Here is a 23,313-nt window from a genome sequence, read left to right on the forward strand (position 1 = left end):
TAGCCTCTCGTTTGCTTGTTAGAAAGAATCTTAATAAATAACGGCTGGAATCGTCCGGACATTGGGATTCTCCTTCCCTGCTGGCAGTGCACCCCACCCGCGGATGTCCCGGTGGCGGGAGATGGCTTCAATAGCAAATCCCATTGACAAGTGGGAAGAGAGAATCTCACCGCCAGTGAATGGTGCACTGCCGTAAACACGTGGCTGGGCAACCAGATAATCCAATGCCATAATGATAGAAGTAATTTTTGTTGCAATTACTTCAAATTTCAACAGTTTAAAAATATTAAGTATTATTGACACTGTAGCTATGGCAAAGCTCATCTTCTTGAAGTTTGATACAGAATCGTGCATGCTAAATTAAGCCACCTGTTAGCTAACAATGGGATGGATGAGAAGTCTGTGTGACGTTTGGCTGCTGTTTATTATGTCAATTAAATTCTTGTTGTATGGGCAGGTGACGATTTAATTTTTAAAGTTGCAATTCATTTTGTGTTTTTCAGGAAAGCCTTGAAGAGACTTCTGTTTGTGATTGCCATCAAAGTCTTTCCTGCTTGGTAAGATATTTACCAGGGATTTTCATTCCAATTTAAAACAAAAGTATTGTTGCTCCTGGATGTTTTGTTGACAATCTTAACAGAGGAACATATGCATTGGCCAAGAATACGTGAAAGCAGTTCAGCTGACATCTCTGGAGAGAGAAACAGAGTTAATGAGCGGGACTTTGCACCCTTCCCTGTGACACGTTTGGTACTGGGGGCATTTAGTCAGGTGGGAAAGTGTCGGCTGGGAACCCCACTTCTTCCTGCTTCTATCCCAATAAAGTCCATGGCAGGAAGGCCAGTGGTTGGCTTAGGGGATGGCCTCCCTGCCCAGCTGCCAATTGAGACCTTTAAGTGCGCAATTAATGCACACTGTAGTACCTCAGCCTACCACCACCAATATTAATCCAGTGGCAGGTAGGGGTCTTACCACGCAGGGAGCATGACAAGCAAGCCCACGTGGGGCTTCTGGCAGACTTCCAGGTGAGCGATCTTGCATAAGGAAGTGGGGGGCCACTGAGAGACACCCCTGCCTATCCTACCAAACCCACCTCTTTCCCGGGAACCTCTTTGTGCCATCACTCATCCATGGCCTGATGCCTTCTCAATCCAAGGGCTCAGGTGGGTGCTGTACCAGTAACAACCACCACCTCCCTGGTAGCGCTGCCGAGTACAGAAAAAAACTGCTGGCCTCTGATTAGCCTGCGGCTCTCAGTGAGTGGGACGTCTACCCCAAGGTCCTTGATCCCATGGCGGGACCAACCGCTGGCCTGTCCAGTGCCCGATAATACAGCGGGCTTTCTGAAAAGAGGCATCGTTCTCGCCAGCCTTCCAATAGATGCCACCCAATGTTTCAGGTCAATTATTTTTCATCAGACCTGCTGACCATTTCCAGAAACTGCAGAATTTTGCTTTTTGTACATGAATATTTAGATGTTCATGATTCATAACTAAGGAAGGATCAGCGAGGCTGCTTGGTTAACTTGCTTTCCAAAAATGAGGAAATATTGTTAACTTTGACTTTACACTAATATACAATCATATTTGGATTCAGTCAAGACCTCATGAACACTTACTTTTATTATCCAAATATCTATTTGCAGTAGTTGAAGTGATGACATGCAACCGAGCCAGTTTAAACATTCTGATTCATCCAGCTGACTGTCTCATGTCCGATATATAGAAGTATCTTTTAATTACCTTTTTAGCACTATATTGTAGCATGATGCTATGTGCATGGGTAAACAACAGTACGTTTGATGAAATAATACCTTCTAAACAAATTATATTTAAGAGAGAATAAAACATAGACATGTTGGAGAAAGAAAAAGCGGACATAAAAGTCAAATTTGTAATGAAGATGTTATATATGACTGGATTAAGAAAGAGAGATTTTGTTGGGTGGCTTTTGTATACAATCGGTGGATGGGGAGAGGGATGGTGCGGTCAGGCCAAGGGTCAGGCACTTTGGTGTGCTGCAAGCGAGAGCAGAGAATCCCACCGCCAGCGTACAGCCGGAGAATTCCAGGCTGGAAGCAGTAAAGAGCTCATAAATCTCTGGACAAGAAACAATGGTGATTATCAAGAATATACTTTTCATTCCATGCTGCTGAGTGCTATTGTTCCATTGGTTTACCACTGGTGTTGACTGGCTTGGGCACTCGCCAAAATTGCAAGAGGGAACAGAGCAGGAGTTATAACCCTTATCCGAATATATTAATTGCCTAACACCTACTACTTTTTAAAATTTGTTCATGGAATGTGGGTGTCACTGGCTGGGCCAGCCTTTATTGTCCATCCCTGCGGGCATTTAAGAGTCAACCACATTGATGCACGATCAATCACTACTGATGCGAGATTGTAGTCCAATTGAAGGCTTTAATGAACAAGTAGTTACCCCAGCAGCTCCGGTACAGAATGACTGCTGTGGGTGAAACACAGACTCTTATGCTCCGCCTGCTGGGCGGAACCAGTAGGCAGGTTCCACCACTCATACTACAGTATAATGTACATCCCACCTAGGTACTGCGATACCCCTAATATAGCCTACCACACACATTGCTGTGGATCTGGAGTCACATGTAGGCCAGAAAAGGTAAGGATGACAAACTTGCTACCCTAAAGGACATTAGTGAACCAGATGGGTTTTCACAACATTCAACAATGGTTTTGTGGTCACCTTTTAGACTTTTAATTCCAGGTTTTTATTGAGTTCAAATTTCATCATCTGCCATGGCAGGATTTGAACCCAAGTCCCCAGAGCATGACTCTGGGTCTTTGGGTTACTAGTCCAGCGATAATGACACTACGCCACTGTCTTCCTAAACTTAAGGAAGCCCTTGCTTGGCCTTTACTAAAATGGCATCCAGTACGTCCATACCAGAACTGATCGCAGAAAACTCGTGCACTACAGAGCCGATTTTCGAACTCTTACTACAATTTTCATTCCAAGAATGGGTATTCTGGAGAACTCTTATCACAAATAATCTTCAAGGGAACTGTTGATACTTTATCTTCCAAACAGATTTATTTGCATACTTTTCCTACTGTAATAGTGCCAACCAAGAGCGCAGTCAAATTGCAGTACGATTTCCATTCTTTATCTAACAAAATGATGATTTGGTCGGACAAAAATATTTGAATCAGATACTTTTCTCTTCTTGCACGTTTTGCCTCTGCCCTCCTGAAGGCATTGTCTAAGAGATCATTATTTATATGTGAACTTTGCATTGAATTTCATTGTGTTATTTCACACCACAATTCTGTCCCCGCTGTTCCACACATGTAATTGCTGAGTGGCCCTTGAAAGAAACCAGCTGCAGACATTTTCACCATTTTTCCAGGCTTCAAATATGGGTCTTTCTGGTCAACGTTGAACAGCTACGAATTCAGTCATTGGGGCCCCTGGAGCACCGAACCACAGGATTTGACTCCAGTCGTATTTCTTTTTTGTTATAAATTTAAAGTGCCCAATTATTTTTTTTCCAATTAAGAGGCAATTTGGTGAGGCCAATCCACCTACCCTGCACATGGTTGGTTTGTGGGGGTGAGACACACGTAGACATGGGGAGAATTTGCAAACTCCACACGGAATGGTAACTGAAAACACTGCGTTTAACACTTTGAATAATTTCTATCCTAAAGGATTTTTCTTTCACAAAATCAGTCATTAGGTATTTCTTTTTGTATAAAAAAAAACACTTTATGGACGCTACGGACAGCTCTGTTATGAAATGCAATTTACATGGAAATGGCTCATTCTGCAGCAAATTGTTAAACTGTTGATTCATTCAGTGCTTTGTCAACATTTATTTTTCAAATGTACATCTAATGCAGTTTCATTAACAAGAATGCATTTGGACCTTGCAGCTAGAAAGCTCCAAGATAGCATTATTTTAAGGTCAGAATTGAGAGAACTTCAATATTTTACAAATAAAATGCGCAAATTTGTTGGTCGCTTAAAAGGTCAGTCCATCGTTATTATTTTAATAATAATTTATCAGGTCATTACGCTTTTGGAATTCAACTGAACCTGAAACACATAATGAAGTGTTAAAGGAGAAAGTGCCAACGATACTGATTCTTGTGTCAGAATAAAGTAGATATTTTTCCGAGCACGTGCACTCTGACTTTTGGGTTCTTATGCATTAGCTGGAGTATCCTTGTAGGATTTCATTAATCTCCTGCTATTGCATTATGGACCAAGTGGTACATTGTTTTGAGTTATCGTTAACACTGAATAAGCCTATCGTGCCTGTTCTGAGATAGAGTTGGGAGGTTGAAGTATTTTACAAAATAAATGAATGGCAAATTCAAGTTGTTCAGCGGGATTCTCCGACCCACCCCCCCGCCGGGTCGGAGAATCACCGGGGGGCGGCGTGACTCCCGCCTCCGCCGGCTGCCGTATTCTCCGGCGCTGGGGTTTTGGCGGGGGCGGCATCGCCCCCCCCCCCGGGCGATTCTCCGGCCCGCGATGGGCCGAGTGGCCACCTGTTTTCGGCGGGTCCAGCCAGCGTAACTCAGAACAGGTCCTTACCAGCCGGACCTGGCTCCACGGGCGGCCTGCAGAGTCCTCGGGGGGGGGGGATCTGGCCCCGGGGGTTGCTCCCACGGTGGCCTGCCCACGATCGGGGCCCACCAATCCGCGGGCGGGCCTGTGCTGTGGGGGCAGTCTTTCCCTCCGCACCGGCGACTGTCAACCTCCGCCATGGCCGGTGCGGAGAAGAACCCCCTGCACATGCGCTGGGTTGACACCAGCACACGCTGGCGCTCCTGCGTATGCGCCAACTCGCGCCGGCCGGCGGAGGCCCTTCGGCGCCGGATGGCATGCCGCCAACCCCTTACGCGCCGGCTATCATGGCGCCAGCGCGGTCCTCGCCCCTGAAGGTGCAGAGGATTCCGCACCTTCGGGGCGGGCCGACGCCGGAGTGGTTCACGCCACTCCTCGGCGCCGAAGTGGCCCGCCCCGCCGGTTCGCAGAGAATCATGCCCGTTATCTTTGAAAACACATTATTACCCAGGCTTAATGTAGTTTAATGTAGTATAACGTCGTTGGGAAGTGCTGTGAACAATTGTTGTATTTATGACTAATGAATGTGGTAGGTACTTTAAAAAAAATGTATCAGCCAGGTATCGTAAAATGAAGCTGGAATTTTAATATGGTTTTACAGCTTAAGAATCCAGGGAAATGCGTCCGCTTTGCGTAAGCAGGGTGATTCAGTAACTGAGCAATACTGCACTCAGCTGCAGTTCAGCAATATTGGGAAGCCCAAGTGCTGTATAATCAATCATTGCCCCTCATATTTGAACAGGTGGTCATGTGGCAGAAGTTATGCTAAATTCTTTTGACAAGCAGTGAGAAGAAAAGTTAAATCACTGAGATCAGGTGAGAGAAATTAACGACTTTGACATTTATTATTAGGTCAGAATATATTTGTTCCTTTAATGAGTACAATTTTTAACGTATAAATGTACGCAAATCAGGTGGGAAAACTGTATTCATAACTTGTGATATTATTCTGAATTATTGGTGCTGATATTTTTAAACCCAGAAAACTAAATCGTCAATGCTTTCACTCTCCGCATACCTAACTGATCTGCTTATTATATATAGTATTTGCAGCACAAATATTGGCTCAGAAAATGTCATGCAGAAGCTAGTGTGCAGTTTTTGTCCCCCTCCACCATCGAAGTTGGTGACGCAGCAAACATTCTCACTTGTCAACATTATTGCCTGAGAAACTATAATTGTGTCATTTGTGCAGTTTCTCCTGTTAAGTTAAATCTGACATTTCCATGATTTGAGGTATGCAATCTTCCATTGCACTTTACTCACATTCCGCTTGACCTGGAATGGTTTGGTATTGATGGTGGGTATATGCAGAATGTTAATGCACTTAACACTCTCAACTTTATATTCAGAATATGAAAAAAGACACTTGATTTGAGCACTTACTTTTCAAGTGAGCATTGATCTTTTTAGATGATGCAATCTTGTGGATTTATGCTATACTACGTTGCGATAAAAGCTTATTCACACATTGGGAATGACACATTTACTGCACTCGTTATTCTGCGCCACAAATTTTGACAAGCCTTTCCTACCTCCTAGATAGTTTTTGGTTTTACCAAATAATTTATTAGAATTTGATTTGGGAGGGCAGCACGGTGGCGCAGTGGGTTAGCCCTGCTGCCTCACGGCGCCGTGGTCCCAGGTTTGATCCCGGCTCTGGGTCACTGTCCATGTGGAGTTTGCACATTCTCCCCGTGTTTGCGTGGGTTTCGCCCCCACAACCCAAAGATGTGCAGGATAGGCGGATTGGCCTCGATAAATTGCCCCTTAATTGGAAAAAATGAATTGGATACTCTAAATATAAAAAAAAAAGAATTTGATTTGGCTGTGCCCCTTAGAATGTTGAACACCTCAATAGGGTCTCCCCGCAACTTTCTTTTCCCCAGTCGAAACATTCTGTTTGGTTACCCAGATTATATTCTCTATTTACCACTTTACCATTGTAGTATAGTAATGAAAATTGTACACACACATCCAGGTGGGATAAAGTGTGCTAGGCAAGATACAATCCTGGTATTGTACCATGAAACTTTAAATTACTTGTGACATAGTAATCAATCTCTATAATAGGTTCAGATATGAGGCGATTACCAATTATACCACCCCTCCCCCACCTCCCCCTCTCCATCCCTTTCCATTTCCCCAATGGTTGGGAGCTATAGATCCAGAGTTATTGTTCCTTTCAAGCACACCACCCTTACCACATGTAATGTTTCCATTTATTGAATCCACTGTTCTGAACAGGATGGAAATATCTGTGATGGTATACATTAGGTAGTCCCTTTAGAATCCTATAAAAATGATAATAATACCATCTCCCGGCCTTTTGTCCCCAGTGAGAATAGGCTCAGTTTATGTAATCTCACCACCTGTTCACTTACTCCATTTTCTCTCTACTATATCCTCTCAAAAGCAACTAGAACGTTTCGTCAGTAAAAATAGAAAATGTTGGAAAAACTCAGCTCGTCTGGCAGCATCCATGGCGAGAAAAACAGAGGTAATGGGCGGAAACCATAATGGGTGGGACCCAGATCCGGCTGAACGGCATAATAAAGTGCTGCAGTCAGGCACACTTTAAAATGCACCCACCTGAGTTACCCAAGGTGCAGGATTTAATCCCCACGTCTTGGAATCCCTGAGCGAGCGCCGGCCAGCATGTCTCCATAAACATGGGCCAGGTATGCTGGCACTGTGGGGGGGGGGGGTCTCCAAGGGACTAGGGTCCCTGGTTGGCTGGGCTCTGGGCAAGGTGGTACCCTGCACCCCTGATGCCTCCCCAGCACACTGGCAGCATCTGGATGGCAATTTTCCCACACCGGGGATTGGGCCCTGGAGTGCCCTGCCCTTATTAGGTAGGGTGTGGGGGGCTTGGTGACCCTCTTATTAGGTAGGGTGTGTTGGGATGTTGGAGGGGCCCGGGGGGTTGCGTTGGGTGCGTCTCGAGATCGGGGCGCCATTTTAAAATAGTGCCCCGACCTATTTGAGGGCAAATCAACATCTGACATGTGGGAGGCTTTCAAGTGTCAGTTGAAAGGAATTCAGGACCGGCATGTTCCTGTGAGGAAGAAGGATAAATACGGCAATTTTCGGGAACCTTGGATAACGAGAGATATTGTAGGCCTCGTCAAAAAGAAAAAGGAAGCATTTGTCAGGGCTAAAAGGCTGGGAACAGACGAAGCCTGTGTGGAATATAAGGAAAGTAGGAAGGAACTTAAGCAAGGAGTCAGGAGGGCTAGAAGGGGTCACGAAAAGTCATTGGCAAATAGGGTTAAGGAAAATCCCAAGGCTTTTTACACGTACATAAAAAGCAAGAGGGTAGCCAGGGAAAGGGTTGGCCCACTGAAGGATAGGCAAGGGAATCTATGTGTGGAGCCAGAGGAAATGGGCGAGGTACTAAATGAATACTATGCATCAGTATTCACCAAAGAGAAGAAATTGGTAGATGTTGAGTCTGGAGAAGGGTGTGTAGATAGCCTGGGTCACATTGAGATCCAAAAAGACGAGGTGTTGGGTGTCTTAAAAAATATTACGGTAGATAAGTCCCCAGGGCCTGATGGGATCTACCCCAGAATACTGAAGGAGGCTGGAGAGGAAATTGCTGAGGCCTTGACAGAAATCTTTGGATCCTCACTGTCTTCAGGGGATGTCCCGGAGGACTGGAGAATAGCCAATGTTGTTCCTCTGTTTAAGAAGGGTAGCAAGGATAATCCAGGGAACTACTGGAGAGAATTCTTCGAGACAGGATCTACTCCCATTTGGAAGCAAATGGACGTATTAGTGAGAGGCAGCATGGTTTTGTGAAGGGGAGGTCGTGTCTCACTAACTTGATAGAGTTTTTTGAGGAGGTCACTAAGATGATGGATGCAGGTAGGGCAGTGGATGTTGTCTATATGGACTTCAGTAAGGCCTTTGACAAGGTCCCTCATGGTAGACTAGTACAAAAGGTGAAGTCACATGGGATCAGGGGTGAGCTGGCAAGGTGGATACAGAACTGGCTAGGTCATAGAAGGCAGAGAGTAGCAATGGAAGGATGCTTTTCTAATTGGAGGGCTGTGACCAGTGGTGTTCCACAGGGATCAGTGCTGGGACCTTTGCTGTTTGTAGCATATATAAATGATTTGGAGGAAAATGTAACTGGTCTGATTAGTAAGTTTGCAGACGACACAAAGGTTGGTGAAATTGCGGATAGCGATGAGGACTGTCAGAGGATACAGCAGGATTTAGATTGTTTGGAGACTTGGGCGGAGAGATGGCAGTTGGAGTTTAATCCGGACAAATGTGAGATAATGCATTTTGGAAGGTCTAATGCAGGTCGGGAATATACAGTGAATGGTAGAACCCTCAAGAGTATTGAAAGTCAAAGAGATCTAGGAGTACAGGTCCACAGGTCATTGAAAGGGGCAACACAGGTGGAGAAGGTAGTCAAGAAGGCATAAGGCATGCTTGCCTTCATTGGCCGGGGCATTGAGTATAAGAATTGGCAAGTCATGTTGCAACTGTATAGAACCTTAGTTAGGCCACACTTGGAGTATAGTGTTCAATTCTGGTCGCCACACTACCAGAACGATGTGGAGGCTTTAGAGAGGGTGCAGAAGAGATTTACCAGAATGTTGCCTGGTATGGAGGGCATTAGCTATGAGGAGCGGTTGAATAAACTCGGTTTGTTCTCACTGGAACGAAGGAGGTTGAGGGGAGACCTGATAGAGGTCTACAAAATTATGAGGGGCATAGACAGAGTGGATAGTCAGAGGCTTTTGCCCAGGGCAGAGGGGTCAATTACTAGGGGGCATAGGTTTAAGGTTAGAGGGGCAAGGTTTAGAGTAGATGTACGAGGCAAGTTTTTTACGCAGAGGGTAGTGGGTGCCTGGAACTCGCTACCGGAGGAGATGGAAAAGCAGGGACGATAGTGACATTTAAGGGGCATCTTGACAAATACATGAATAGGATGGGAATAGAGGGATACGGACCCAGGAAGTGTAGAAGATTGTAGTTTATTTGGGCAGCATGGTCGGCACGGGCTTGGAGGGCCGAAGGGCCTGTTCCTGTGCTGTACATTTCTTTTGACTAGCACGAGTCAAAAGAAATGTATTCTTGCAACTATGTGATGCGAGAATAATTTGTTTCAAGGAACTGTGCTGCAAAATGACTTGTGACTATATGTGGCTAGTGGACAGGATGATCTTTGTGCTGTCACACCTCCTTGAGGAAATATTCAGATACGTTGACACCATCTTATCAAACACCATGGGCGAGATTCTCCGGTTCACCAGCTGCATTTTTCTGTGCGGTGTGCACCCGTCGACAGCAGGATTCTCCGTTCCCACAGCCGGCCAATGGAGTTTCCCATTGTGGACACCCCATGCCGTCGGGAAAACCACTGGCATGGGTGCCTTGCTGGCGGACATATGGACATGAACGTCTTCAATATCTGAGGAGTTCCAAATTGTACTGAACACTGTGCAATCATCAGAGAACATCCTCACTTCAGACCTTACATTGGAGGGAAGATCATTGACAAAGCAGCTGAAGATGGTTAGGCCGAGGGCACTGTGCTCAGAAACCCCCACCATGATAACCTGAGGTTGAGTTGATTGGCTTCCAACAAACACAATCCCCTTCCTTTTTGCTAGGTAGGTTTCCAACCAGTGGAGAGTTTTTCCCTGATTCCCATTTCGCTTTTGCTTGACCTCTTTGATGCCGCAGTTGGTCAAATGCTGTCTTGATGTCAAGACTCTCAAAGGTTATTTCCACTGGATTGGGAATCTAAAACATGGAGGGAAGCGGCATTGGAGGCAAGGGGCACAGTCTCAATTTCAGAAATGTCTTCAAGAGGGCTGTGAATCTTTGGAATTCTGCATCACAGAGGTGAATTCACAATCTCTTGAGTATATTTCAGGCTGCAACACGTGGATTTTTGATCTCTCAGAATCATGGGACATGGGGAGTAGCACGAAAGTGGAGTTGAAGCAAAAGACAGCCATGATCCTAATCAGTGGTGGAGCAGGCTCAGGAACCATATGCTCCTATTTCTGGCATTCTTCATTCCTTACGTCATTGTAGCAATGGAGGCTAATAAATAGTTAAGAAGATTAATTTCCACATGATATCACAGATTATTGTTAAGCGCATATTTGCTGAAAATAACTCCAAGGATTTTAGTCTTTTTTCCCAGAATTGATCGAGTCATATATTTTGCATTTACTTAAGAAAGGATAAAATTGCATTAGAAGCAGTTCAGAGGGAATTCATTTGACTGATTGCTGGGTTTATCCTGTGAGGAAATGTTGAGCATGTTGGACCTAAACTCATTGGAGTTTAGAAGAATGAGAGGTGATCTTATCGAAGCATATAAGATCCCGAGGGCACTTGATAGGATGGATAGAGTGAGGGTGTTTCCACTTGTGGGGGAGGCTAGAACCATGGGGACACAGTTTACAAATAAGGGTCTCAGGTTATATGTCTGAACCTGTTAGGAAGCCACCATGGATTACTTGGCAGTCTCCCGACGTGGCAGGGACCTGTCCCAACTTCTGATCTGCACTCTCAAAGGGTTGTTAGCCTGTGGAATTCTATTTCCCTGAGAGGACAGCGCATAATAGAAAAGGTGGTGGCATGGCACTGCTTGTGAAAGAGGAAATTAACACAGTAGTGAGAAAGGATATTCGTTCTGACAATGTGGAATCCGTATGGGTAGAGTTGAGAAATACCAAGAGGCAAAAAACATTAGTGGGTGTCATTTATAGACCCCCAAACTGCAGTGGTGAGGTTGGGAATGGCATTAAACACGAAATTAGAGATGCATGTAATAAGGGAATATCGGTGATCATGGGTGATTTTAATCTTCACATAGATTGGGCAAATCAAATTAGCCACAATGCCATAGAGGAGGAATTCCTGGATTGTATACGGGATGGTTTCCTTGACCAATATGTGGAGGAACCAACTCGAGAGCAGGCCATCTTAGACTGGGTACTGTGTAATGAGAAGGGAATCATTACCAATCTGGCTGTGTGAGACTCCTTGGGGATGAGCGACCATAACATGTAGAATTTTTTATCATGATGGAGAGTGAAGTAGTTGATTTGGAGAGAAGGGTGCTGAATCTTAATAAAGGGAACGATGAAGATATGAGGCGTGAGTTGGCCTTTATAGATTGGGGAGAGTTACTTAAAGGGATGACAGTGGATAGACAATGGCAAACATTCAAGGAACCCATGGGGGAACTGCAACAACTGTTCATTCCTGTCTGGCAGAAAGGCAAAGGGGGTAAGAGGGCCAATCCATGGCTTACAAAGGAAATTAGAAATAGTTTCCGATCCAAGGAAGAAGCATACAGATTGGCCAAGAAAAATAATAGGTCTGAGGATTGGGAACAGTTTCGAATTCATCAAAGAAGGACGAAGGGATTGATTAGGAAGGGGAAAGTACAGTACGAAAGGAAGCTTGCAGGGAACATAAAGACTGACACTAAGAGTTTCTATAGATATGTGAAGAGAAAGAGATTGGTAAAGACAGATGTAGGCCCCCTAGAGACACAAACAGGGGAATGCATAATAAGGGACAAAGAAATGGCTGCGTAATTGAATACATACTTTGGTTCTATCTTCACAAAAGAGGAAACAAATCAGATCCCAGAAATGTTGGAGAATGAAAGGTTCAGTGAGAGGGAAGAACTGAGGGAGATCAACGTTAGTAGAGAAATGGTGCTAGGAAAATTGATGGGACTGAAGGCGGATAAATCCCCAGGGCCTGAGAATCTGCTTCCCAGAGTGCTTAGGAGGTGGCTCTAGAAATAGTGGACGCATTGGTGGTCATCTTCCGGGATTCTATAGACTCTGGAACTGTCCCTGCAGGTTGGAGGGTAGTGCACGTCACTCCGATATTCAAAAAGGGAGGTAGAGAGAAAGCAGGGAATTATAGACCAGTAAGCCTAATATCGGTAGTGGGGAAAAACCTTGAATCCATTATCAAGGACTTTATAGCGGAACATTTAGAAAGCGGTGGCAGGATCAGTCAGAGTCAGCATAGATTATCATAGAATTTACAGTGCAGAAGAAGGCCATTCGGCCCATCGAGTCTGCACCAGCTCTTGGAAAGAGCACCCTACCCAAGGTCAACACCTCCACCCTATCCCCATAACCCAGTAACCCCACCCAACACTAAGGGCAATTTTGGACACTAAGGGCAATTTATCATGGCCAATCCACCTAACCTGCTCATCTTTGGACTGTGGGAGGAAACCGGAGCACCCGGAGGAAACTCACGCACACACAGGGAGGATGTGCAGACTCCGCACAGACAGTGACCCAAGCCGAAATCGAACCTGGGACCCTGGAGCTGTGAAGCAATTGTGCTATCCACAATGCTACCATGCTGCCCCAGTGTTGCTGAATTATACAGTGCCTTGGTGAGGCCACACTTGGAGTATTGTGTACAGTTTTGGTCTCCTTCTCTGAGGAAGGATGTTCTTGCTCTCACGGGAGTGCAGCAACGGTTTACCAGACTGATTCCAGGGATGGCGGGACTGTCATATGAGGAGAGATTGACTAGGCTGGGATTGTTCCCGCTCTAGTTCAGAAGAATGAAGGGGGATCTCATAGAAACTTATAAAATTTTAACGGGACTAGACAGGGTAGATGCAGGGAAAACCTCACCAATGATGGGTGTGTCCAGAACCAGGGGCGTCATTCTCCGCCGGCGGGAGTCTCCGTTTTGCCGGCGCCCGGGGGTTTCCCGACGGCGTGGGGCTGCCCCACAATGGGAAACCCCATTGACCGGCCGGTGTTACAGAGACTCCCGCCGGCCGGTCGGGGCAGAAATGTGGCGGGGCTAGGAGAATTTCGCCCCTGGTGTCACAGTCTGAGGATTTAGGGTAAACCATTTTGGACTGATATAAGGAGACATTTCTTCACACAAAGAGTGGTGAGCCTGTGGAATTCATTACCACAGGAAGTAGTTGATGCTAAAACTTTGAATATATTCAAGAGGCGGCTGGATATAGCACTTGGGGAGAATGGGATCAAAGGCTATGGGGGAGAAAGCAGGATTAGGTTATTGAGTTAGATGATCGGCCATGATCGTGATGGATGGCGGAGCAGGCTCGAAGGGCCAAAAGACCTCTTCCTGCTCCTATCTTGTATGTATCTATGAGAGCTTGAAAGTTGGGTGATTGAATATACTCACGATTGCGTTGGACAGATTTTTGATTGACAAGGCGTCAAAGGTTACAGGACACAGACAGGAAAGTGGTGCTGAGGCCACAATCAGGTCAGCCATGATCTTACCGAATGGCGGAGCAGGTTCAAAGGGCTAGATGGCCGACTGTTCCTAGTTCTTGTGCAGTGTTTGTATTATTTCCTTTGTAAATAGCACTGACCAAGTTGCCGTAACGTGCACCCACTAGTTTGCTGATGTAATTTTTCTTCTCCATATGTCGCAGAAGATTGATGTGAGTATCCTGCAGACTCCTGAGTGAGCAATATACTGAGAATGGGGATTAATTAATAAACCTGTCCATATTTTTCCCGCATATGGTGATGAATAAAGTACAGCATTTATTCAGAAGTGATTTAGTCTGCTTATGGAAACTGCTATCTTGCTGTGAACATACAGCACATGTTGAGAAAGAGCTTAAACTGCACTGAACATTCATGAATTAATGATCTGAACTCTTCCTCCTGAAAGGAAAGAAAGGATGAAATGGGATAAGATTACTGCTGCATGTTCAGCAATAAAGAATGCATTTTGTTGAAGATACAGAATTATTGTTGCTTTCTAGTACACAATATACGTATTGCTGAAAAAGAGACATGCTGTTAAAGGTTTTCATTTTGTACTCATTAGGACAGACACAAGACCAAATTTGAAAGATAAGTCAATTCTGGCCAAGGCATTGCCATGGAGAATGCACCAAGGAACAGTTGTGCCCTAACCATTTATTTAATTGAAAAAAAACACAATGCCTGGACATTTTACTCACTTTTTCAAAGGGCAGGGCCCCGCATATGAATATATAAATCCAGTAGATCACAGATCATAGAACTTACAGTGCAGAAGGAGGCCATTCAGCCCATCAAGTCTGCACCAGCTCTTGGAAAGAGCACTCCATTCAAGCTCATGCCTCCACGCTATCCCCATAACCCAGCAACCCCAACTAAGGGCAATTTGTCATGGCCAATCAACCTAACCTGCACATCTTTGGACTGTGGAATGAAACCGGAGCAGACTCTGCACAGACAGTGACCCAAGTCGGGAATCAAACCTGGGACCCTGGAGCTGTGAAGCAACTGTGCTAAGCACTGTGCTACTGTGCTGCCTTTGAACCAGATTGTAAACCCAACTGATAATCTTAAATTGGATGTTAGTTTAATTTGTAGCAGATTTCGAATTGTTCAGAACCATAGCAGTTTTGGGATTTTTCAGTATGTGCTGCCCAATCACAGACACTATCTGCTGAGTTTTGCCAGCAAGGACTGTATGAGGACAGTAAGTACTGTTCCTGTTGTTTGGGAGGGGCTGCCATTGATACAATCCACCAGTCTTTTGAACATAAGACATTCATATCTGGCATCCAACTGACACTGAAATTCATATTACACACTGCTCTCTTGTATGGTAAGGAGAATACCTTTTTGACTTGCCAGCTGAATGCTGTTAGTGCACAATGTCACTCCTTTTGCTGTTGCATAGTTGAAACGATTAGTTTCACCTGTTGTTCACTTGCGGGGCAACTGTTTCCAGGTGCATTTCCTGTGGCAATGCCTTGACCAATCGGAGTCCACTTGCCAACCAATCAGCACACTTTTAATCTTTTTCTCTCCCTCCAGATGTTGCCAGTCCTGCTGAGATTTTCCAACATTTTCTCTTTTGTTTCAGATTCCAGCATCCGCAGTAATTTGCTTTTAGCACACTTTTCATCATGTAGCATAAATTGTTGTTCCCTTTGAAATTTGGTATTCTTGCATCTGCCCTTGCATGTGCGAGTTAAAAGCGTCAACATCATGTGGGGTTTTTTCAGCAATGTAAAATGAAACAAAATCGAGTCGATTATTTGATCTGTATGAGTGTCCTCCCACCCTTCTTCTACTAAGCATTACAGGTTCATCACCATAATCAGCTTTGATATTGACTGGCGCAAACACCATGGTTACTAGGGACCTGAAATTGAAAAAGAAAATGCTAGAAGTACTAAACATCAGCAAAAGGAAAAACAGGGTTAATGTTTTAGATCAACGATCTTTCATCGGAACTGGTGAAATGTTATCAACCTGAAACACCGGGCTGGATTTTGAAATCCTGTGGGAAACAGGATCAGAAGAGGCAGCTCACACATTTCCCGGTGCCAGCTGACCTACCAGTTTTCTGGCATCTGCCTGTCCCAGAGCCATTTTTGAACAATGCTAGTTGGGTAGAATGATAACTACCCACCTGCCAGATAATTTGGCTTGCATGATTAAAAGGCCCATGAAGACTAACAATCAGAGGCCGATCATTGGGCCAGCATCCTAGGGTCAATTTCAGTACCCCCTCTCCCCCATTCAACCATCATACCAACAGGGTCGCTGCTGCGTCAATAGGGTTCTGTGGAGGAGAACTATGCAAATGTAAGTTGTGGCTCGAATAACTTCTACCACTGATAGGTCATCACATCTGAAAATTAACTTTTCTTTGTTGGCCAAGGTGCAGACTCAAATGGTCAATCAATGTGATTCATTTAAGAGTAATTTCATCAGACAAACAGCTACACCCTTGGTCAGGATTTGGAAAAGGAAATGCAATATTATCATGCTGCTTTTGATTCACAAAAATTGATGGGATTAATGGCATTTTGCATAATGAAGCTGATCTTTCCTCCAAGCGGGTGGGTAGGTTGCCTAGCCGATGAAGCCGAGTTAAGATGGTTTACAATGCACTGCAAGACCTTTGTCTCACTTTGCTAATTGTTGATATTCATGCAATAGCTTGAAAATTTGATGTCCCCCTTTATTGAGGAGTCTTCATGTTACCTGTTGTCCGGCCCTAATCTTTCTGAGGAGAAGGTGATAATAGATGCCTTTAGCCTTCTGCTATGCATGCTGACGAGTCCTTGTTCTGGATGTTTGAATGTTCACTCCTGCCATTGTGTTGTGATAAAAGGAAAATATCCAGGTAAGGAGTTGATGCTTTTCATGACTGCTGACTGGTAGATTTCCTTTTGTGCGAAGGCAGTGAAAGCTTTCACTGAATAGAACATCCAAACGACATATACTTTCGAAAATAAAAAAAGATCCTGAATTGAAAGCTCGACAGTTCAAAATCCGATTGTGCAATGGGAGACTGAGGACATCCATTGTTATACTTGGCAAAACCTTGGTTACAAATGAAACGATGTTTAGAACTGTGCCTTTTGCAAGTCGGCCTGTCAACTCACCCTTACAATAGGTTGTCATTGGATAGGAACTGTGAATAGGGATGGTTGAAATTGAACCTTTATTCACACTCCACGCACTTTCGTAAGAGCATAAAAAGTCATGAAGGGCAAAGACACTAGTTGTCCCACCAAAATCTCCTCCTGTAATATTCTATTGCTCATAACCGAGCATCCAATGTATTTTTGAATGCTGCTTACGTAATTTGAATTAGAATCTGAGAATATAGAATCATATACAATCTTCAAAAATTACTTTTAAGTCTACTGAATAAACAATTGCTTAATTTTCAACCCTTCCCCCTACCAGACCATTGATGGACAAACGATGGATGAGTGAAGGGTGAAAATTATGAAAATGTACAATTTGCACCCCACTTGCGCCTGTGGATGAGCCTAATTTATAAATATATATATATGTTTCATTAGAGTTTTGTAATTTTTAACCGCAAACACAACAAATCTTTCAAAGCACAACTGGCACATTCCAGAACAAATGTTTCTGCAGGTGTAAGAGCAGAGGGTGTAATTCTCTGGCTGTTCGCTGGCGGTGGGATTGTCTGGTTCTGTTGGCAGCGCACCCCCTACCGCAGATTTGCCGGCGGCCTGCGGTGGCATCAATAGGAAATCCTATTGACAGCGGCAGGGGCAGAGAATCCCACTGCAAGAGAACGATGCACCGCCTCCCGCCGCCAAGAAACATGAGGTTGAGAATCCTGCCCAGAGAGAGACAGGATAAATTCAGAACAATGGTTCATAAGAACTAGAGCTTTTATTGATAGACTGGATCAATCAAAAATTTGGGGGCGGGGTAAAGAGGATAAGGCCAAATAATCATGACAGGATAACCTATCAAGGTGCACACCTTTATTTATAGCGCGATCATGACTTGCAAAATGGCTCATGGAAATCCTTGCAGGAACAAGTCAGACAAAGTGGAGCCTAGAAATTTGAGATAAAGGTCCCACACTTTACAGAATATATCCGATTTAGAATGGATCACAGATGGCAAGGATTCCAAAGGGATACATTCCATGGCTAATTCATGCTAATTTTGAATTGAAGTATACTCAATCAGATTCTCCCCATGTTTGCGAGGGTTTCCTGCGGGTGCACCGGTTTCCTCCCACCATCCAGGGATGTACAGGTTAGGTGGATTGGCCATGCTAAATTGCCCTTAATATACTGTTGCTAACTTTTGCCTTAGTTTAATTGCTCTGTTTTATCACCGTTGCTCTTGAGTCGCCAGGTATCTTTCTGATACCGCCACGTGGTTCAAGTCCGAGTAATGATCAATAATCTAATACACCGCTTAGTAAGATTTAAATCAAAGCACATTTATTATACACAGTAATCACTACTCATGCATAAATTCTACGTCTAAGCTACTTCTACGACTAACAGGCCAATACTTAACTCGGAACTGGCTTCATTTTTATCTAAAGTTTAGTTTTTGTTTTATTTAGTTAATTAACTTAAAGGTTGCTGTTTGGTTTAGAAGAAGGTGAATTTTCAATCAGCTTTAAACAGGCCTCTACTTGTAGGCACTTGCAGCTGGAGCTTGTTAATTAGTTAATTGGATTAGGCCAGTTTTCAGAGGCTAGATTCACAGTATAAAAGTGATCCCCTACAGTGCAGAGTTTGTTTGCACTGAGTGCTGAATTTGGCGCTTTTTGAGTGCTATAGTAAGAGTTTGGTGACCGAGGGAGTATAAGGCTTCATTTTTATCTAAAGTTTAGTCTTTCTTTTATTTAGTTAATTAACTTAAAAGTTGCTGTTTGGTTCAGAAGAAGGTGAATTTTCAATCAGCTTTAAACAAAGGTTCTACTTGTAGGCACTTGCAGCTGGAGCTTGTTGTTAATTAGTTAATTGGATTAGGCCAGTTTTCAGAGGCTAGATTCACAGTATAAAAGTGATCCCCTACAGTGCAGACTTTGTTTGCACTGAGTGCTGAATTTGGTGCATTTTGAGTGCTATAGTAAGAGTTTGGTGACCGAGGGAGTGCTGAATTTGGTGCATTTTGAGTGCTATAGTAAGAGTTTGGTGACCGAGGGAGTGCTGAATTTGGTGCATTTTGAGTGCTTTAGTAAGAATTTGGTGACCGAGGGAGTTAGGTGAGGAGGGAGTAAGGTGCTGCTTTTATTTTGTTTCCGACATTTCCGCAAAGAGTGCGAAGAGAGCCAGGAGTTTACAGAAAGTGTAGCTGACTGGGAGCAGAGTCGGAGGGCGGAGATCTAGTTAGTCCACACGGCAGCTATATTCTGTAAGGTAAGAGGGGATGGAGGCTAGGCCAGTTGCATGCTCCTCCTGTAGGATGTGGGTGGTGAGGGATACCACTGGTGTCCCCGCTGACTATACCTGCGGGTAGTGCACCCAACTTCAGCTCCTCAAATACTGTGTTAGGGAACTGGAGCTGAAGCTGGATGAACTTCGGATCATCCGGGAGGCAGAGGGGGTGATTGAGAAGAGTTACAGGGAGGTTACCACACCCAAGGTACAGGACAAGAATAGCTGGGTTACAGTCAGGGGGAAAAAAACAAACAGGCAGACAGTGCAGGGATCCCTCGTGGCCGTTCCCCTTCAAAACAAGTATACCGTTTTGGATGCTGTTGGGGGGGATGACCTACCGGGGGAAGGCCCTAGCGGCCAGGTCTCTGGCACTGAGTCTGGCTCTGGGGCTCAGAAGGGAAGGGGGAGAATAGAAAAGCAATAGTTGTAGGAGATTCAATGGTTAGGGGAATGGATAGGAGATTCTGTGGTCGCGAGCGAGACTCCCGGAAGGTATGTTGCCTCCCGGGTGCCAGGGCCAGGGATGTCTCGGATCGTGTCTTCAGGATCCTTAAGGGGGAGGGTGAGCAGCCAGAAGTCGTGGTGCAAATTGGTACCAACGACATAGGTAGGAAAAGGGGTGTGGAGGTAATAAACAAGTTTAGGGAGTTAGGCTGGAAGTTAAAAGCCAGGACAGACAGAGTTGTCATCTCTGGTTTGTTGCCGGTGCCACGTGATAGCGAGGCTAGGAATAGGGAGAGAGTGCAGCTGAATACGTGGCTGCAGGAATGGTGTAGGAGGGAGGGCTTCAGGTATTTGGATAATTGGAGCGCATTCTGGGGAAGGTGGGACCTGTACAAGCAGGACGGGTTGCATTTGAACCAGAGGGGCACCAATATCCTGGGAGGGAGATTTTCTAGTACTCTCCGGGAGGGTTTAAACTAATTTGGCTGGGGAATGGGAACCGGATTTGTAGTCCAGCAACTAAGGAAGCCGATATTCAGGACGCCAAAGCATGTAATGAGGCAGTGGGGAAGGGAACACTGGCAAAGGAGAGTACTTGCAGGCACGGAGATGGGTTGAAGTGTGTATACTTCAACGCAAGAAGCATCAGGAATAAGGTGGGTGAACTTAAGGCATGGATCGGTACTTGGGACTACGATGTGGTGGCCATCACGGAAACTTGGATAGAAGAGGGGCAGAAATGGTTGTTGGAGGTCCCTGGTTATAGATGTTTCAATAAGATTAGGGAGGGTGGTAAAAGAGGGGGGGGGTGGCATTATTAATTAGAGATAGTATAACAGCTGCAGAAAGGCAGTTCGAGGAGTATCACCCTATTGAGGTAGTATGGGTTGAAGTCAGAAATAGGAAAGGAGCAGTCACCTTGTTAGGAGTTTTCTATAGGCCCCCCAATAGTAGCAGAGATGTGGAGGAACAGATTGGGAAACAGATTTTGGAAAGGTGCAGAAGTCATAGGGTAGTAGTCATGGTCGACTTTAACTTCCCAAATATTGAGTGGAAACTCTTTAGATCAAATAGTTTGGATGGGGTAGTGTTTGTGCAGTGTGTCCAGGAAGCTTTTCTAACACAGTATGTAGATTGTCCGACCAGAGGAGGGGCAATATTGGATTTAGTACTTGGTAATGAACCAGGGCAAGTGATAGACTTGTTAGTGGGGGAGCATTTTGGAGATAGCGACCACAATTCTGTGACTTTCACTTTCGTAATGGAGAGGGATAGGTACGTGCAACAGGGCAAGGTTTACAATTGGGGGAAGGGTAAATACGATGTTGTCAGACAAGAATTGAAGTGCATAAGTTGGGAACATAGGCTGGCAGGGAAGGACACAAGTGAAATGTGGAACTTGTTCAAGGAACAGGTGCTACGTGTCCTTGATATGTATGTCCCTGTCAGGCAGGGAAGAGATGGTCGAGTGAGGGAACCATGGTTGACAAGAGAGGTTGAATGTCTTGTTAAGAGGAAAAAGGAGACTTATGTAAGGCTGAGGAAACAAGGTTCAGACAGGGCATTGGAGGGATACAAGATAGCCAGGAGGGAACTGAAGAAAGGGATTAGGAGAGCTAAGAGAGGGCATGAACAATCTTTGGCGGGTAGGATCAAGGAAAACCCCAAGGCCTTTTACACATATGTGAGAAATATGAGAATGACTAGAGCGAGGGTAGGTCCGATCAAGGACAGTAGCGGGAGATTGTGTATTGAGTCTGAAGAGATAGGAGAGGTCTTGAACGAGTACTTTTCTTCTGTATTTACAAATGAGAGGGGCGATATTGTTGGAGAGGACAGTGTGAAACAGATTGGTAAGCTCGAGGAAATACTTGTTAGGAAGGAAGGTGTGTTGGGCATTTTGAAAAACTTGAGGATAGACAAGTCCCCCGGGCCTGACGGGATATATCCAAGGATTCTATGGGAAGTAAGAGATGAAATTGCAGAGCCGTTGGCAATGATCTTTTCGTCCTCACTGTCAACAGGGGTGGTACCAGGGGATTGGAGAGTGGCGAATGTCGTGCCCCTGTTCAAAAAAGGGACTAGGGATAACCCTGGGAATTACAGGCCAGTTAGTCTTACTTCGGTGGTAGGCAAAGTAATGGAAAGGGTACTGAAGGATAGGATTTCTGAGCATCTGGAAAGACACTGCTTGATTAGGGATAGTCAGCACGGATTTGTGAGGGGTAGGTCTTGCCTTACAATTCTTATTGAATTCTTTGAGGAGGTGACCAAGCATGTGGATGAAGGTAAAGCAGTGGATGTAGTGTACATGGATTTTAGTAAGGCATTTGATAAGGTTCCCCATGGTAGGCTTATGCAGAAAGTAAGGAGGCATGGGATAGTGGGACATTTGGCCAGTTGGATAACGAACTGGCTAACCGATAGAAGTCAGAGAGTGGTGGTGGATGGCAAATATTCAGCCTGGATCCCAGTTACCAGTGGCGTACCGTAGGGATCAGTTCTGGGTCCTCTGCTGTTTGTGATTTTCATTAATGACTTGGATGAGGGAGTTGAAGGGTGGGCCAGTAAATTTGCAGACGATACGAAGATTGGTGGAGTTGTGAATAGTAAGGAGGGCTGTTGTCGGCTGCAAAGAGACATAGATAGGATGCAGAGCTGGGCTGAGAAGTGGCAGATGGAGTTTAACCCTGAAAAGTGTGAGGTTGTCCATTTTGGAAGGACAAATATGAATGCGGAATACAGGGTTAACGGTAGAGTTCTTGGCAATGTGGAGGAGCAGAGAGATCTTGGGGTCTATGTTCATACATCTTTGAAAGTTGCCACTCAAGTGGATAGAGCTGTGAAGAAGGCCTATGGTGTGCTCGCGTTCATTAACAGAGGGATTGAATTTAAGAGCCGTGAGGTGATGATGCAGCTGTACAAAACTTTGGTAAGGCCACATTTGGAGTACTGTGTACAGTTCTGGTCGCCTCATTTTAGGAAGGATGTGGAAGCTTTGGAAAAGGTGCAAAGAAGATTTACCAGGATGTTGCCTGGAATGGAGAGTATGTCTTACGAGGAAAGGTTGAGGGTGCTAGGCCTTTTCTCATTAAAACGGAGAAGGATGAGGGGCGACTTGATAGAGGTTTATAAGATGATCAGGGGAATAGATAGAGTAGACAGTCAGAGACTTTTTCCCCGGGTGGAACAAACCATTACAAGGGGACATAAATTTAAGGTGAAAGGTGGAAGATATAGGAGGGATATCAGAGGTAGGTTCTTTACCCAGAGAGTAGTGGGGGCACGGAATGCACTGCCTGTGGAAGTAGTTGAGTCGGAAACATTAGGGACCTTCAAGCAGCTATTGGTTAGGTACATGGATTACGGTAAAATGGTATAGTGTAGATTTATTTGTTCTTAAGGGCAGCACGGTAGCATTGTGGATAGCACAATTGCTTCACAGCTCCAGGGTCCCAGGTTCGATTCCGGCTTGGGTCACTGTCTGTGCGGAGTCTGCACGTCTTCCCCGTGTCTGCGTGGGTTTCCTCCGGGTGCTCCGGTTTCCTCCCACAGTCCAA

At 44.9% G+C, this 23,313-nt stretch overlaps 1 protein-coding gene across 24 annotated transcripts in view; it reads left to right on the plus strand.

Annotated features, from left to right (window-relative positions):
* LOC140429768 (receptor-type tyrosine-protein phosphatase delta-like) overlaps window positions 1–23,313 on the plus strand; it is a 3,491,723-nt gene that overhangs the window by 863,456 nt on the left and 2,604,954 nt on the right. For all 24 annotated transcript variants that reach the window (XM_072517184.1, XM_072517188.1, XM_072517191.1 and 21 more), the window contains exon 2: window positions 504–557. The gene's annotated coding sequence lies outside the window, so the exon portion shown is untranslated. The remainder of the gene's footprint in view (window positions 1–503; window positions 558–23,313) is intronic.

This window comes from Scyliorhinus torazame, chromosome 9, assembly GCF_047496885.1.
Source record: "Scyliorhinus torazame isolate Kashiwa2021f chromosome 9, sScyTor2.1, whole genome shotgun sequence".
NCBI classification, from domain to species: domain Eukaryota; kingdom Metazoa; phylum Chordata; class Chondrichthyes; order Carcharhiniformes; family Scyliorhinidae; genus Scyliorhinus; species Scyliorhinus torazame.